Genomic DNA, 14,457 nt, shown 5'->3' with positions numbered 1-14,457 from the left:
CCAGCTGGAGTGTTGATAGCTGTGAGCGCACCCGCTGGGTCCAGGCGAGGACTCAGCAGGTTACAGCTTGTTTAAGGCAGGGGCACGGGTTCGCCCACTCATTCCGCCTTGCAATACCCCATGAAAAATGATTTTGCAAACTGCAACAAACACGTGTGTGCTTAGAATGCAACAATGAAAGCAAACGAACTGATTACACAGCCATTTTTTTTATTTTTCACATCTACCGCTTTTTGTGTCTCAGAAGCCCATGTTCCGCCATAGTCCTGGCAACCTTCTTCATATCTCGGTCTCTCTCTCCATCTCTCTCTTGCTTCTGTTCTGTCTTTTCCTCTCTTCATCCTGCTTTCTTCCTCTCCCTCCCCCTCTGGTACTCTGAATTTTTTGCTTTCCCCCTCATGCTTTTCTGAGCTCGGCAGTCTCCAGCATTTTAAAGTGTCAACTACAAAACAAGACATTTCTGGGAAAAAGAAAACTTCAAATTGACAATCAACAAACACTATAATGAAAGCTACTAACATGTTCATGCAACTGGAGTCATCAGAAGCTCCCAGTCCTTAGCACAGAGCTGTGTCTCTCTCTCTGTCCCTCTGTCTGTGTCGTGTATGCATGCTCCGAGGTGCTGCCGGAGCTACGGGCTGCTCTCTTGGCATGACGGACATCTTCCCTGCATCAATCATGTGTGAGAAATGGGTAGCTATACTTTTGAATAATATTTCCCCTTGGCGTTGGAACATTTATCCCAGTGCCTTAGAAAGTGAATCTCTGTCCAGACCCCTCACTTTCTCCCCCTCGCTCTTGCTCTCCCGGCCTCTCTCCCTCTCTTTGAAGCACTCATCTGCAGACAGGAAAAGAATAGGATCCTCTAAATGCAATCCCCCCTTCTTTCATGTCAGTGACAGCTCCTTGTTTCGCTCGAGAGGTGCCCCCTCTCTCCCTGCCCCACCCCTTCCCCTCTCTCTGACTTCCTCTTCACCAAAACACAGTAATTGTTCCGCATATGCCTTGATTTATTACTCATGAATTTATCGCCTAGCAACTTCAGGTCGGGCCTTACTCCGCTCAGTCCACAGTCCCATACACCCGGCTCCCTCATCCATCACTCTGTCAGACCCAAAGACCATTTTATGGCATTTGCCTGTTTAATTGGCCCTCTTTTCATACGTGTTTTATTGAGACAAAGTCAGCATTTCTGCACCTCTCTGTACAAACACACATCAGACACCTGAATATGCAAACAGGCACCGCACACCTGAGTACACAGCCATCACACCCACTCCACAGAGACGATGCTGTTCTGTCAGGCCGGCCTATCACAATTTCAGCAGTACCAAGTGCTGCAGCACCAAAGCCATGTGAATGCAATTAAACTCCGTCTGCAATAAACAAGTGGAACTCAGCTGTAACTAGAGGACAATGCTTCCGGTTGATCAACACATATATGCAGGAGATGAATAAGCAATCCCTGTGCATTCTGGGTAGAATAATCCCAAATGAGAGCGGTAATTGGTCTCTTCACAGGCAAGTTAAATTCTCTTGTCCACCATGAGCGTTTATTTGCATGCGGTTTTGCGGAATGCGGAATTCAGATTTGAGTCATCCTTTGTGTATTCCAGAGCAAACAATTTGTTCACTGCTACCACTGCAGTGTGGTACAAAAAAAGCATAATTTATTGTATTGATGCAAATTAGACAAGCTGAAAAAAACCCCAAAAAACCTTATCCTGTCGCTCTGCTTTTATTTTCTAATCCCTACCGCCAGGCGTCTTTTAGCGGAAACAAAATTGTGCCGTGTTTTAAAAAATGGAACAGAAGCGTTTTGTTTTCAGCGAGTTTAGCGATTTGGGACTGTGGCTCCTTGGTATTTTCTTAGAAACCAGGTTGAAAGTGAGCAGCCTGTTTAAGCATGGATGCATGACATGGGGCGGCCATATTTTCATATTTTCATATTTTCATATTTTCCGGTGAAGCACCTGACACGCATGGATACACGCAGTGCTCTTGAGCATTTTCGGCAGCATGGAGCCATTCCCAGTGTACTGAGCTGTACAAAACAAAGCACAGTCTCGAACCCTGGACAGAACACTTAGCCTGTACCCTTGGCAAAAGTGCCTAAATTGAATTTCTGTCAAAAATGTTGACAGAAAAACAGGCAGCATGTAAGTGATGCAAGTCACTCTGGACAGGTGTGAACAGGAAGCATATAGCCCTTTTTTCTGCCAGTCTTTCTTTGGCAGGATGTTTTGTGCTGACCAGTCTTTGGGTTGCAAATTTACACGGCCTTACATCTGTAGCACAGCAACATGACAATCTAAAGCTAAAGCGTACTCATCTGTAAAACAGTATTTTCACATAAAAGTTAAGGGTCAGTGTTGGAAGTTGTTGAATCCTGCTGAAGTCTCTGATCTCATGTAATTATATAAACCGCAAACTTGTAATTGTCAGTTAATTATATAAACACACACTGTCTGCATTAGTAAGTCATTACTGCACGAGCTGTGCCCACCTAATGACTAAGCAGGCCTGATGTTGTCACTGCGCAGATGTAAAGGAGCACAGGTGGGTTACTGTGAGTAATGTATGGCGTTACCTTTTGGCCAAACTCATAGCTCCTACATTACAGACGTACAGGAGTGTGAGTGAGGTGCTCTGAGTGACACACAGCGTTACCTTTCGGCCAAACTCACAGCTCATACAGCACAGATGACCGTGAGGACTGTGAGTGAGCTGTGGGGAGTGCGGTACATTACAGTTTGGCCAAACTCACAGCTGAGGTGATAACCCTCTGTCCTTGTTTCATCACCCGGCCTCCTTCCTGGAGCTTAAGGGCTTTTCCACGGAACAGGTACTTAACACCTCCATTACCGTGGCCCATCATTCCAGCTGAGGACGTGGTTATAATACATAAATGCCTCACCTTACTCCTGTCCCTGTCCCTGTCTCTCTGTCTCTTCGTCCCTCTCTCTCCATATATGCATGATTAAGTCAGATAAGAGCTCATTCAAGAGGGGCTAGGACTTCAATAAATTGACACATTAACACGCAGGTCTGAAATGGAACGCTCAAGTGCTCTCTGAGAAATTGCAAGTAAGTATTCTGAGAAAGATGTTCCCGCAAGCTGTATGGACAGTTCTGTAATCCACAATGATTGGCTGAGACCGACAGAGGAGCAAGGGGAACATTGGTCATTACACTGGTACAAATTAGATGAGGGAATATTAAAAATAATAATAATAATCGAAGACTTGGTCCCTTTGTTCTTTTTCCTGGACCCCATTATGATGTCACTGTCTTCACGTCTGACCCCCATTTCAAATGCAGATCTGTTAAGGGTTCGTATGAGTCTTCAGGCAAGATGCAACGCAAGTGCAGAAAACAACATTCATCTCCAAAAGCAGCAATGGTGCAATTCTGTCAGAGCGGACTGAGGTGACACACAGCACCTGCCTGCAGGCTTGCTTCCTGGAAGCCTCTCTCTCACCATACGGCTGCTCTACCCAATTGCTCTCCCTTTTCTGAGTCAGAATCAGAAACTGCTCCTACAGGCTCTCCACTCACCCTCTCCCAGAACCAATCTGATCACTCGCTGAGGCAGAACCAAACCCCTCTCTGCCCTCTCATTCAGCACACACAGACCTGCGCATGCATGTGCCCGGTGGCTCAGGCATGGGGTGCACAACACACAATAAGCCACTGATCAAAACGGAAACAGGTAAGCAGGTGGTTTATGAGCACTTTCACTTAGAGAACATAACCATATCTCAATTAATGGAGCAGAGGCCAAACCTGCACTGCTCTCTGCTTATGATTGACTTACTCCAAATGTCTGACCCAAAAGGTGTGGTCTTTTGGCGTTTAATAACAGAATCGTCAAACAAGCAGGCAGTCCAAAACAGGCAGGGTCAAAATACCAGGTAGACAGTCCAAGGGCAACACAAGGAACAAAACAGAAACAGGCAGGGTCAAACCGTGAAGGCAGGCAGATCAGGCAATCAGGACAGGAGGGCAGGCAAAAACGATGTCGAGGAACAGGCGAGGCAAAAACCAACAAAATCCAAGCAGGGAAACAGGTGTGAAACGAGACAGGCAGAAACACTGAAACGATCTGGCAAACAACACAGAGACAAGCAGGGTAGATATAGGGCTGGGCTGATAAGGTGAAGGGAAGCAGGTGTGCAGGCAGGCAGGTGGAGACATTCAGGTGGATGGAGACAGGGCGGAGAGCGGGGCAGGGCTAGAACACAAGGAAAAACAAAAAGCACATGGACAGGGAAAAACAAAAACAACAGCTAGGGGGCGGGGGCCCTGACAGCCTGCCTGCCTGCCTATCTGTCTGTCTGGCCATCATTTCTGTGCTGATCTCTGCTGGGTGGTCTACAATGCATTATGATTAAAGCAATCGTATCTCTCCTCTTGAAAACGCCATTTTGAGACATTCTGTTGTGGAGCGGCATTAAAGGGGGAAAAACTGGGAAATCAAAGTACGCCGACTCGCACAAACTGGATACCACCATCCCGGGGGTTAAGCGATGCACACCATTTACAGCGAGTTAGACAGAGCAGACCATCAAAAAGACTGCACTCAAAGCCCTTAATGGTCTCTGCACCAACATCCAGCTCTGAATTGGTAAAGAGAAACAGGCCCGCGTCTGCGGGTGTGCGCAGCCCCCTGGCCCGATAACTCCTTACCTGTTCATTTGCGTGAATTATCCATCAGCGTCCTTCATGTCTCTCCCAAACCCAGACTCGAGCTCCCAGACTAATGGCCTCCAGAACTGTGCCCTTGCAGGAATAATGAGTCCGCATTCAGCTCAGCTAATGGATTCACCCAGCCCGGCCTCAGATCTGATTGGACCACAGTGCATTTCTTTCCTTCACCAGGATAAATGCATTTAAGCAAGAAGAGTTCCTCTTCACTCCGTTACAAAACTCCATGAGTTTGGCGGCAGATAAACTAAACAAATTCAATCCAGTCAGGGAAATATGAACATTTCAGAGCTCTCTACAGGAATTATACAGGACTAGTACAGAACAACTACAGCCACACATAGGAAACCACAACTGCACCAAGAACTACACCTATTATGTAAAAAATCATAACCACAACACTAGTTTTAAATTCTGTGTTTCTGTAAAACGCATGATGGCTGGACTGGCTCAGGGCCTGGCTGGAGGATGGAGAGATCACAGGGAAGTCTAAATACCTCATTTTATCCTCCCACACAATGGCTTGGGCTTGATGTTCAATAATTAATTTAAGGTAAACGTATTTGCGTTTATTTCATCAATGTGGTAATTGGACACGATGTTCCTGTTGTACATAATTAAGGAACAGATCAATCAATCAGGTCTCTAGTTAATGCCCATTTTACATGGCATTTTCTTAACAGACTCTCTCACCCAGTGCAAGCTACACATCATATATTTTCACAAACCATCCATTGTTTCCTGCTGGATATTTCTGAAGTCAGCTCATGGTAAATACCTTACCCACGGGCAGTGCCTCACCTGAGAATTAAAGCAGCAGCCTCTGGGTTACGAACCCTGTGCCTTCCAGCAGCGCCACACAGATTGCATTTAAAAGCACAGGCTGAAATGCCTTAAATCTGCAAACAGATCAAAGGTCTGCACACAAACTCCTGGCCACTAAGGGATTTATCAGATATCTCTGACTCCCCGCTTGCCAGTCAACGCCTCCCTGTGAGTGATGATCCAGGCGAGTATGTGGCAGGAAACTGTCAGAAAGCCAGACTGTTTAAACTTTAAAAACACCCGGTGGCCCAAATTATGCTCCTCAAGAAACCCCTGGGGTTGGGTTTGTGGGGAAATGCACTACTTAAGGTTTTTACAGATGTGCTGATGGGAGTGGGAGTTCATGCTTAGTGATTATTGGCTACGTGTAGACTACCCCTGGACTTCATCTCCCATCAGCCCCTCTGAGAGGGTCCCTTGCACTTAACCCAGGGAAGCGATTCATCCTTAGTGATTCATCCTTTAACCCTCAAGCCCTGAGCAATGGCTCTTGCTGTGTGATGTCATGATGATGTCACAGAGCATTCATTCCATGGAGAGAGAGAAAGATGTACTTTGGAATGTACCTTTAAATCATCACCAGTCAAGTGTCAATACCCATGCTATCACTAGTGAATGGTGTGACCACTGCGAATGTCTCGCAGGATGTTAGGAAACTGCATTTTCAGAGATGGTCATCTGAGCAAATATCAGTTCATAAAAATGCAGTTTACCCATTGACTCTACCATGATTTGGTAGCTCAATGCAGATGCAATACATGTCCGGTCAGCAACACATGAACACATCACTGGTAAATGCCTAATAATTAACCAGTTGGGAATGTAATTATGGTGTCAGTTGTCACGCTCAATAACACTGCTCATTGAAACCACACTCAACAACACTGAATTAATAACAAAAATCAAGATAGCCCTCGATAATTTTTTAATTCATGAAGTCAGGTGTTTTATTTTCACTGAAATGTATTGATTCATTTTTCCTCTGCTCTGTGTTTCTAAACGGGGTGATTCAGCTGTGCCTCATTTTGCTTCGGTTTCTGTGTGGCTGTGTGCAGCAGACCAGCATGTCAAAGAGGTGCCAGAATTACCTGCTGTGGAGGCTGGTGTGACACGGTCACTTGTGGTGGATTCTGGGATATTGTTTCTGTGCTTCCTTAGCGTGAAATAACCTCCGGTTTCCCCCTCGTTGGGGGGCTTCCATCACGGCTGATTGTAAGCCACCTCTCCTCAATGCCTCCAGCTCGGCCCTTAACACCGGGGACCTGTCTTTTCAGCCTCCACCAATCAGGGCTTGAGGGTTTAAGGGGTATCTTCAGGAGGTGGTCCAGGGACCACTCTGGCCCTTAATTTGTCTGTTATCTCAGGGCACATGAGCCTGGCCTTAAACGCAGGCAGATCCAGTCAGACTGAAAGAAACTCAAAGGGCTCTGTCACGGTCCCCAGTGATTGTGAAGACACACATGCTACATCACAAAATCCTTATGGTAATCCTCTGCATACATTTCTCCAGATCAAGTAGCTGAAGACCAGGGCTATACACCATGGAAGAGCACACAATAAATCCCATAATACTACTACTACTACTAATAATAATAATAATAATAATCTGCTTCAATAATCTGCTTCACTGCAATCACTCTTTTCCTGGTTTATTGTCAGATCTTTCCATAACATTTCACATGTTATTTTCATATCGGACCTTCTGTAACTGCATATAAAATGATTGCAATCCCTGTTTTATTATGCAGCAAGCAGATGACTCCATTGCAATCCCTCTGACTTTACCTGCTCCTCATATGTGTATACTCTGCTTAACTGCATCAGGTCTGAGCATTTACGTTGTGCAGCTATCAGGAGTTTGCTGCATCCAGCTGGATATTGGCAGGATTCAGGTTTAAGAGGCCTGCCCATGGGTGTAACTGCAGTGGAACCTGCTACCAGACAACACTACCGTCCTCTGGCTTCACAAGCATTTTAAACTTACAGCAATTATTTTGCTGAGACTCTAACCTGATTTTCAATTAGAACAACGTTTCCCTTAAAACACACTGACAGAAAAGAACAGCTAAAACAACAGCAGCTCATCCTTTGCACATCCCCTAATGAATGCATTCAAGCATGCATAGAATACCAGCCTTATTTGTCAGGCTCTCTTCGTAGCCCACACAGACCCTTCTGGCTTCTATAACGGTAGATCCCCAGGAAGGCTTTGTGTGTGAAAATGACCACTTTCCCAAAAATTGCAAACATCACATGTCATGCATCCAGTTTTAAGGTCTAAGATTGAATATTGATTTTCAATAGGTAATGAAGGGAGACACAAATTGATCTTCCAACAAGGAAAAGAAATATTCATAGAAACTGAAAGAAAGTTGAAAATATCCATTGAAATTGCAAGAGCTTGGGGCTGCTGGTTATTTTTTTGGAATTAAACTAAAACGTGAACAAATAAATAATGTAAGATGTAAGTAATATAAGATGTAATCATCAGCCAGCACTGATCTTGTAAATATTGTTTTGTAGGTCGACTTGCTGTCAACAACAGTAACAACAGCAACAGCAGCAACTCCAAACCATCAGTGAAGTATGGTGTATTTATGTTTCTTTTGCCTCGATGGCACCACAACAATACAGTAATCTGAGAATAAATGAGAGCTGAAAGAGCTGGCTAAACTCACCTCCTACTATCTGTGAACTTTGAGTGCCTCCGACTCATACGTGAGGCGGGTGGTGCATGCGGGGGCGGAAGGCTACCATGGAAACCGGTCCAGCACCGAGATGCTCACCGTTAAAATCTCCTCATGGAAGTTGGTTCATTGTCTGCCTACGGAAACGGTCTAACGTTCACGTTCTAAAGAACCATTTGATCGTTTAAGAGGTTTGAGACTGACGTCAGCTACACATCACTACGACAGCGAGTTTTTTTTTTATAGTTTATTTTTTTGCTGCAGGGCGTCAGTCATTCCAACCAACACATTAGTGTCATGCCTATAGCAGCGCGTATGGTGGTTTCCTGCCAAGCATTTTTTCATGCTATCAGAATCAATGGATGTACCTGGTCGGCCGTCATCACTGATATCAACACCCGGTGCATATTCAGTATTGCACTGCATGCATACAATATCGGATTAGATCAGATCTGACTGCATTACCACAACAGCCAAATTCGCAGGCAGCAGAGAATGGTGATGTACTGGAACCAGCTCCAAACAAATAAAACTTTAAAGTTGCCCCAAAACGATTTGCCGCGGTATATTCTTTTCGTACTTTTGTACTATTTTTGTCTTGGCGGAAATGTCAGAAGTAGCAGTTCATGTTTATCTAAGTGAAGGAAATTAACTCGACTCTAATTGAGTATACAGTAGCTCGGAAAGTGTTGTGACTCCGGCACTTCAGGTGATAAGCGGGAGAACAGTAATTTTACTGCCTGATTAGAGCTGGTAATTAGATACTGATCCTGCAATTACATCGGGAAAGGTAGCCTACAAAGCACTCGCATAGTGCTGTGCGCAAAGGACTTTCTTTTCTTATTAGTGTTAGATTGATCCAAAGACTGCGATTTATTAAACTTATTACAGATCATGTAAGCTAAAAACAAAATATTTACTCCGAATCATGAGCCTGTCTAAGTGAAATGTATGACAATGAGTTAGCAGCGCTTGCTTTAACAAGAGTAGATTATGGGCTATGGTGAACGTGAACTGCTCATCAACTGGCTGCATTCTGTAATTATTAATTGAAGCAGGTAGTATCAGTAGAGAATATCCCTGAGATGATTATATAATCCTGTGCATTTTCGAAACTCCATTAACATCCGAATTTACGATTGATATTTGGGGCTCCTTCATTTGGGAAATTTAATTTAGCTGGAAATTAACACTTGAAACAGGGCGTGCAGGTGAAGAGGTATTCAATCATTGCAGACATCATTGGAGACATCATTACAATGTGAGAATATGAACTTATGCAGTGAAGTTGCTGTTATTATACTGAATGTTGTTTATCTTCTGTAAGCTCCTCTCCTCTTTTACCTGTGGCGATATTCACTGTGGGAGGCCACCTCCGAGACAACAAATCGATGTCTTTACAGAAACACAACCGCAAGCTGTGCCCTTGGTTTCAGTGGAGACAGCGGGTGTCAGGAGTTCGGTCGGATCGGCCTCGGCTGTGCATTTGAAATCAAACTTCGTCTCTCTCTCTCTCTCTGTCTCTCTCTGTCTCTCTCTCTCCCTCTCTCTCTCTCTCGAACCGCGAGTAAGAGTGGGAGCGGGCACCACCCCGAAGAATAGGTCCCATGTAGTTTGGGTTAGACGGGCTGTCGGCATTGATTGACTCGGTAAGATCCGGCTACGCGTCGGCTGTCCTGCAGAGTGAGATATGTATGGTGAGCCTGGCAGCGCAGACACGATGCTGAGCCATCCTCGTTAAAAAGCCAGGACATGAGCTCAGTAAACTCAGTGTTTTTTTTTTTTTTTTAATTTTTTAATATGTTTTAGTGCTTATATTTTTGTCCGTACAAAAATATAAACACTAAAATGCACATAATTTTTACTGTATTCTTCATAAAGGAAAAATGTTTCAATTGTAACTATTTTCATATGTGCAAACTCATGAACATACATGCGTGGTGGAATACGTAGCATGATTACATATAGGCCTGTTGAAAAAATATATCCCACAGTGTACACCTACATAAGTACTTTGTATGTTGAAGGGGTCATGAGTAACATCATTTTTTATGTATGCCATTTTAATTTTATTTTAATAATATTTTCGTCACTTACTTTTGATTTCGTATTTAATCACATTCTGGCATGTTTTTGCGCTTTCACAGGTCAGCCTGCGCATCTGTATTCCTCCCTCTCCTCACTCCCTCGAGAGCAAAATTCCCGTGAAACGCGGAGGATCGTCATTAACCGTTTCACCGCTGAATGAGCACGACTGACCCATTTACGCATATCGGCGGTCCCCGCTCCCTGGAAACCCAACGCAAAACCGAAAATTTCACCATAAAGACAGATACTTGAAATGAATAAAAATAAGTTTACATTATACTACATTCATTTAGTAAAGGTTCTTATCCAGAGCGGCTTCCAGCTCAAGATAAATAATGATTAAATCAAACATTCACAATATTTTAATAATGTATACCCTTTTATATATTTAAATATGTATTCCACATATAAAGTATAGTGCAAAGATTCAGTATTGTGTCATGTAGTGCTAAATGGTTCGGTAATGCCTGAATGACTCAGATCTATTTCCGCTGCAAACACACAAAGGGGCTGACTGAGTGAAAATAAACTCAAAAAGCAACGCAACAAACTGGTGTGGTATTTATCAATCATACCGATACACATTCTTCATTTGTTATAAAAGAAACATGCTTGATAATTAGACTTCTAGAATGCAAATGTCAAGTGTAAATAAAACCTGAATGATTGTGAATGTATTTGGGGATTCAGTTGAAATATGTATTGATATATATGATTTGCATATATAAAACAATAACAGGGAACATTGATATTTCCGGTGTTCCACTGGGAATTTATGCAGAAGGTTGTGTGACATTGCTGCGATACTCAACTGTACTAGCAAGATAAATATTGAGTAAGATAGATCCTCGGTAGCAGCATTAGGGTGTCTACAAAACTGTTACAACCATTGTATAAGTGTGTGGTCTTCTGTGATCCCAGCTCTCCTTACCCCAGTCTGTCCTGGGGTAATGGAGCAAGGAGATTGGCAATGTAATTTCAGTAATCCCACAGTTTTCTGCGTCTCAAACTGCTGATTGGTTTGGATGGTTTGTCTTTGATTTGTACAGTTTCTGTCAGGGTCAGCTGGTTTGTACTCAAGCTTAATGTTTGCCAGTTCATGGGCATGCACTGCGTAATGCTGTCATGGGGTTTATACTGTATTTTCAGTAGTTTTGTCAGTTTTGTCCTCTAATGCTGAATATCCATGACCAAAATAACAACAAATGGGCAGGAAAATAACAGGAGAAAAGGAAGAAGAATTACAGAGAAAAAAAATACAGTTACATTACATACATTACATACAGTTAGGCCCACTGTACTGCCATAGCTTTTTGCTTGAAATGATATGCTTGCTGAATGCTGTCATGGCAGATGCTTTGTTTTGTTCATTTTGTAGATGTTTATGAGCAGACATTCAAATTAGCTGTTTAAAACATGAAAAGTGCAGTAGGTTGGTGTAGAGTTCATCATAACATTTCACAGCACATCTCCTTCTGAGCTGAGAGTCTTACATCAATAAGAGCTTTCCGAGCAGAACGACACAGAATTGAAAAGGCAGCACAAAGAGGCCCCATTCACTCCACTAGCGTGTGTCTGGTGCTGGCTCTGGCTTAATCTTTCAGATGATTTCCTCTTCCCTGCTCATTTTATTTTAAAGAAAACAGCTTTCTGCTCCTTTGAATATTTGCCATCCATGATACGATGAGTGCTCTTGAGAGCTACTGAGAGAAACTGGGAACAACGTCATTGGTTCTTACACCTGTGCACTTCAACAGCTGGTGACCAGTCAACACCTTATTTCCCGCTAGATATCAAAGATGTCAGAAATTATTAATTTTACATGCGTGTCTTACACGTGCACTCGACTCAAGTCCACGTAGGCATGTATGACATCATTATCTCCCCTTTGCAGGCCCAAAGCCAGGCTCCGCCGGTTGGGGAGCAGGTTGTGTGAAGTGATTCAAGTTTTGAAAAAATGAGCCTCACAAGTTGTCTTTCACCCTCTTAGCCTCCCGCCCCACTAAGTGCTGAGGGAGTCTAAAGGCGACAGCTTGAAGACAGCTTGGGAACAGCTTCCACACGGGAAGAGCAAAAGCACAGAGAGATTTCTGTTTGGGAAAGCTCAGAGATGCTGTCACTCAGCGGGGAAAGACATCACAACGTGTGGTTTTGTGCTTTACCACACGTCCACAACCAGCTTTAGCCAAAGACTGTCTCATGATTTGGACAGGTTATGACCATACGTCTGAGTCTGCTAATATCAGGATAAATCCAAGATGAATTCTCCATTCTATAAGCTATACTTCTCAGCTCAGCAGCGATTGGCTGAAAAGGCCTGCATCATCAGGCACGACAGAAAAAGTTCACATAATTTGTTCTCTTTCTTTTCCTCTCGGTCCTCCCTGTAAAGGGTCCGCTCATGAATCACTTGTTTTGGGCTTTTTGTGGGAAAGGTGCACTTTTACACCTTTACCCACCTCATGCACCAATAGGAGCTGAACCAGTTCAGTGCCTCCCTTTCCTTGTCAAATTGTTCCACCCTAGTTAAATACCAGCTGCCTGTAACAAGCTGTACCGAGCGGCTCAGGCTGAATAGCACGCTATCAGAGGCTGCGTGGTTTCCTGCAGTCAGCACAATCTGACGACGCGCTGCCAGCTGTCTCTCGTGACATTGATTCAGCCCCAGCCAATGGATGCTTTCCTCTTCTGTTTCCGGGCCCCTCCCACCCCCCGGCATGGGTGTCCCTGCGGTCTCCCTCTGGCTTTCCAGAATATGCGGGCGCAGCAGGATTCGGGGGGTATCAGCACCCCATCGCGTCTGGCACCGTCATCCCCCCTCCACTGGGCCTCTGTCTGTTTCCCTCCCTGCTGTGGGACTCCCAGGGGCAGGGAAGGCCTTGTGCTGTGGAAGTCAGCACATCTTGATGAAATTATCTCCATTTTGGTGACAGAAGAGCATTTTCCCTGTGCCCTCCGTGGCCCTCATTGGCTGAGAGCAGGAGACCATTAGCAGTAATTACAGTGCTTTTAAAAATAATACAATTAAACTAATGAAAAATAACGATAACAAAAAAATGATGTATTTTTTAAAGTCAGAAAACATCCTAGCAGAAATGTGTGAGCAACATTTGGTGAAGTGTACAGCAGGAGGAAATAAATAACAAAAGAAATAAGCAATTACTTTTCAATTTGCTCTCTCTGTGTCTTCAAATTCATCATCCCTTTTCACTGTTGGCTTTTTACTGTTCGCTTCTCTGCCATCCATTATTTTACACAGTGGGAGACTGTTACGCTACGATCTCAACGCCCTCTTTTACTTACCCCGAAGAGCTCTCAAAGGACGCTCCTGCCGCCCCCACCCCCCCTCCCCCGCCACCCCTCCGCATCAAAAAAGAAAAAAAAGGCACTGAGAGAGAGTAAGCATCTATAATATGATATTCCACCTTGTGTCCGTGTTTCTCGCAGGAAGGACTTTCCCCACCAAAGAGTCCGGACGGGTTTAAAAATAACACCCCCGTGTGGGATTGGCGCCGCTTTCCTGCTTTACCCCTGTACCCCCCCCCCCCCCCCCCCCAGCGAGCTGATCAGGGGAGGCGTGGCCCCTGGGGAAATCAGAGAGATTCTGCCTCTTCTAAGATGCCCTGAAATTCTGACCCCCCCCCCCCCCCCCCCACCCCCCGAGAGGCACTGCACTAACACAGAGGGGTGAAGGACAAGAGACACAACCCCCCCGTCTGATAAATCCTTCACCCGTCTCTTACTCCTGAAATAAAGCCATGCGGCCTTTCTCTTTACCTTGAAACAGAAATATGGATCATATGGATGGTAACTGAGTGCTCCCTGTACACATACATGCTTGTTTAAGCACTCAGTTATGGATGCATCCACTGTGCAGTCCCGTCGCACATCTCTCATTAATTCTCATTTTTGCATGGTATTTATATATATGGAGCATTCGAGCATTTATATATTTGGATCATTGAGCACAACTTTCTTGCACCAGATGGCTAATGCAGAATGAGGCCAGGCTTGGTTGGTACTTGGATGGGAGACCTCCTGGGGAAACCAGGCTACCTCTGGGAGTGTTAGCGAGCCACTAGGGGGCGATCTTCCATCTCCAACACACAGGAAGACAAATGCCCCAGTACATTGATGGGGACATGGAGTT

Source organism: Megalops cyprinoides, chromosome 5, assembly GCF_013368585.1.
Source record: "Megalops cyprinoides isolate fMegCyp1 chromosome 5, fMegCyp1.pri, whole genome shotgun sequence".
Taxonomy (NCBI): Eukaryota; Metazoa; Chordata; class Actinopteri; order Elopiformes; family Megalopidae; genus Megalops; species Megalops cyprinoides.
The sequence above is the reverse complement of the archived record's forward strand: the minus strand, read 5'-3'. Positions refer to the sequence as shown.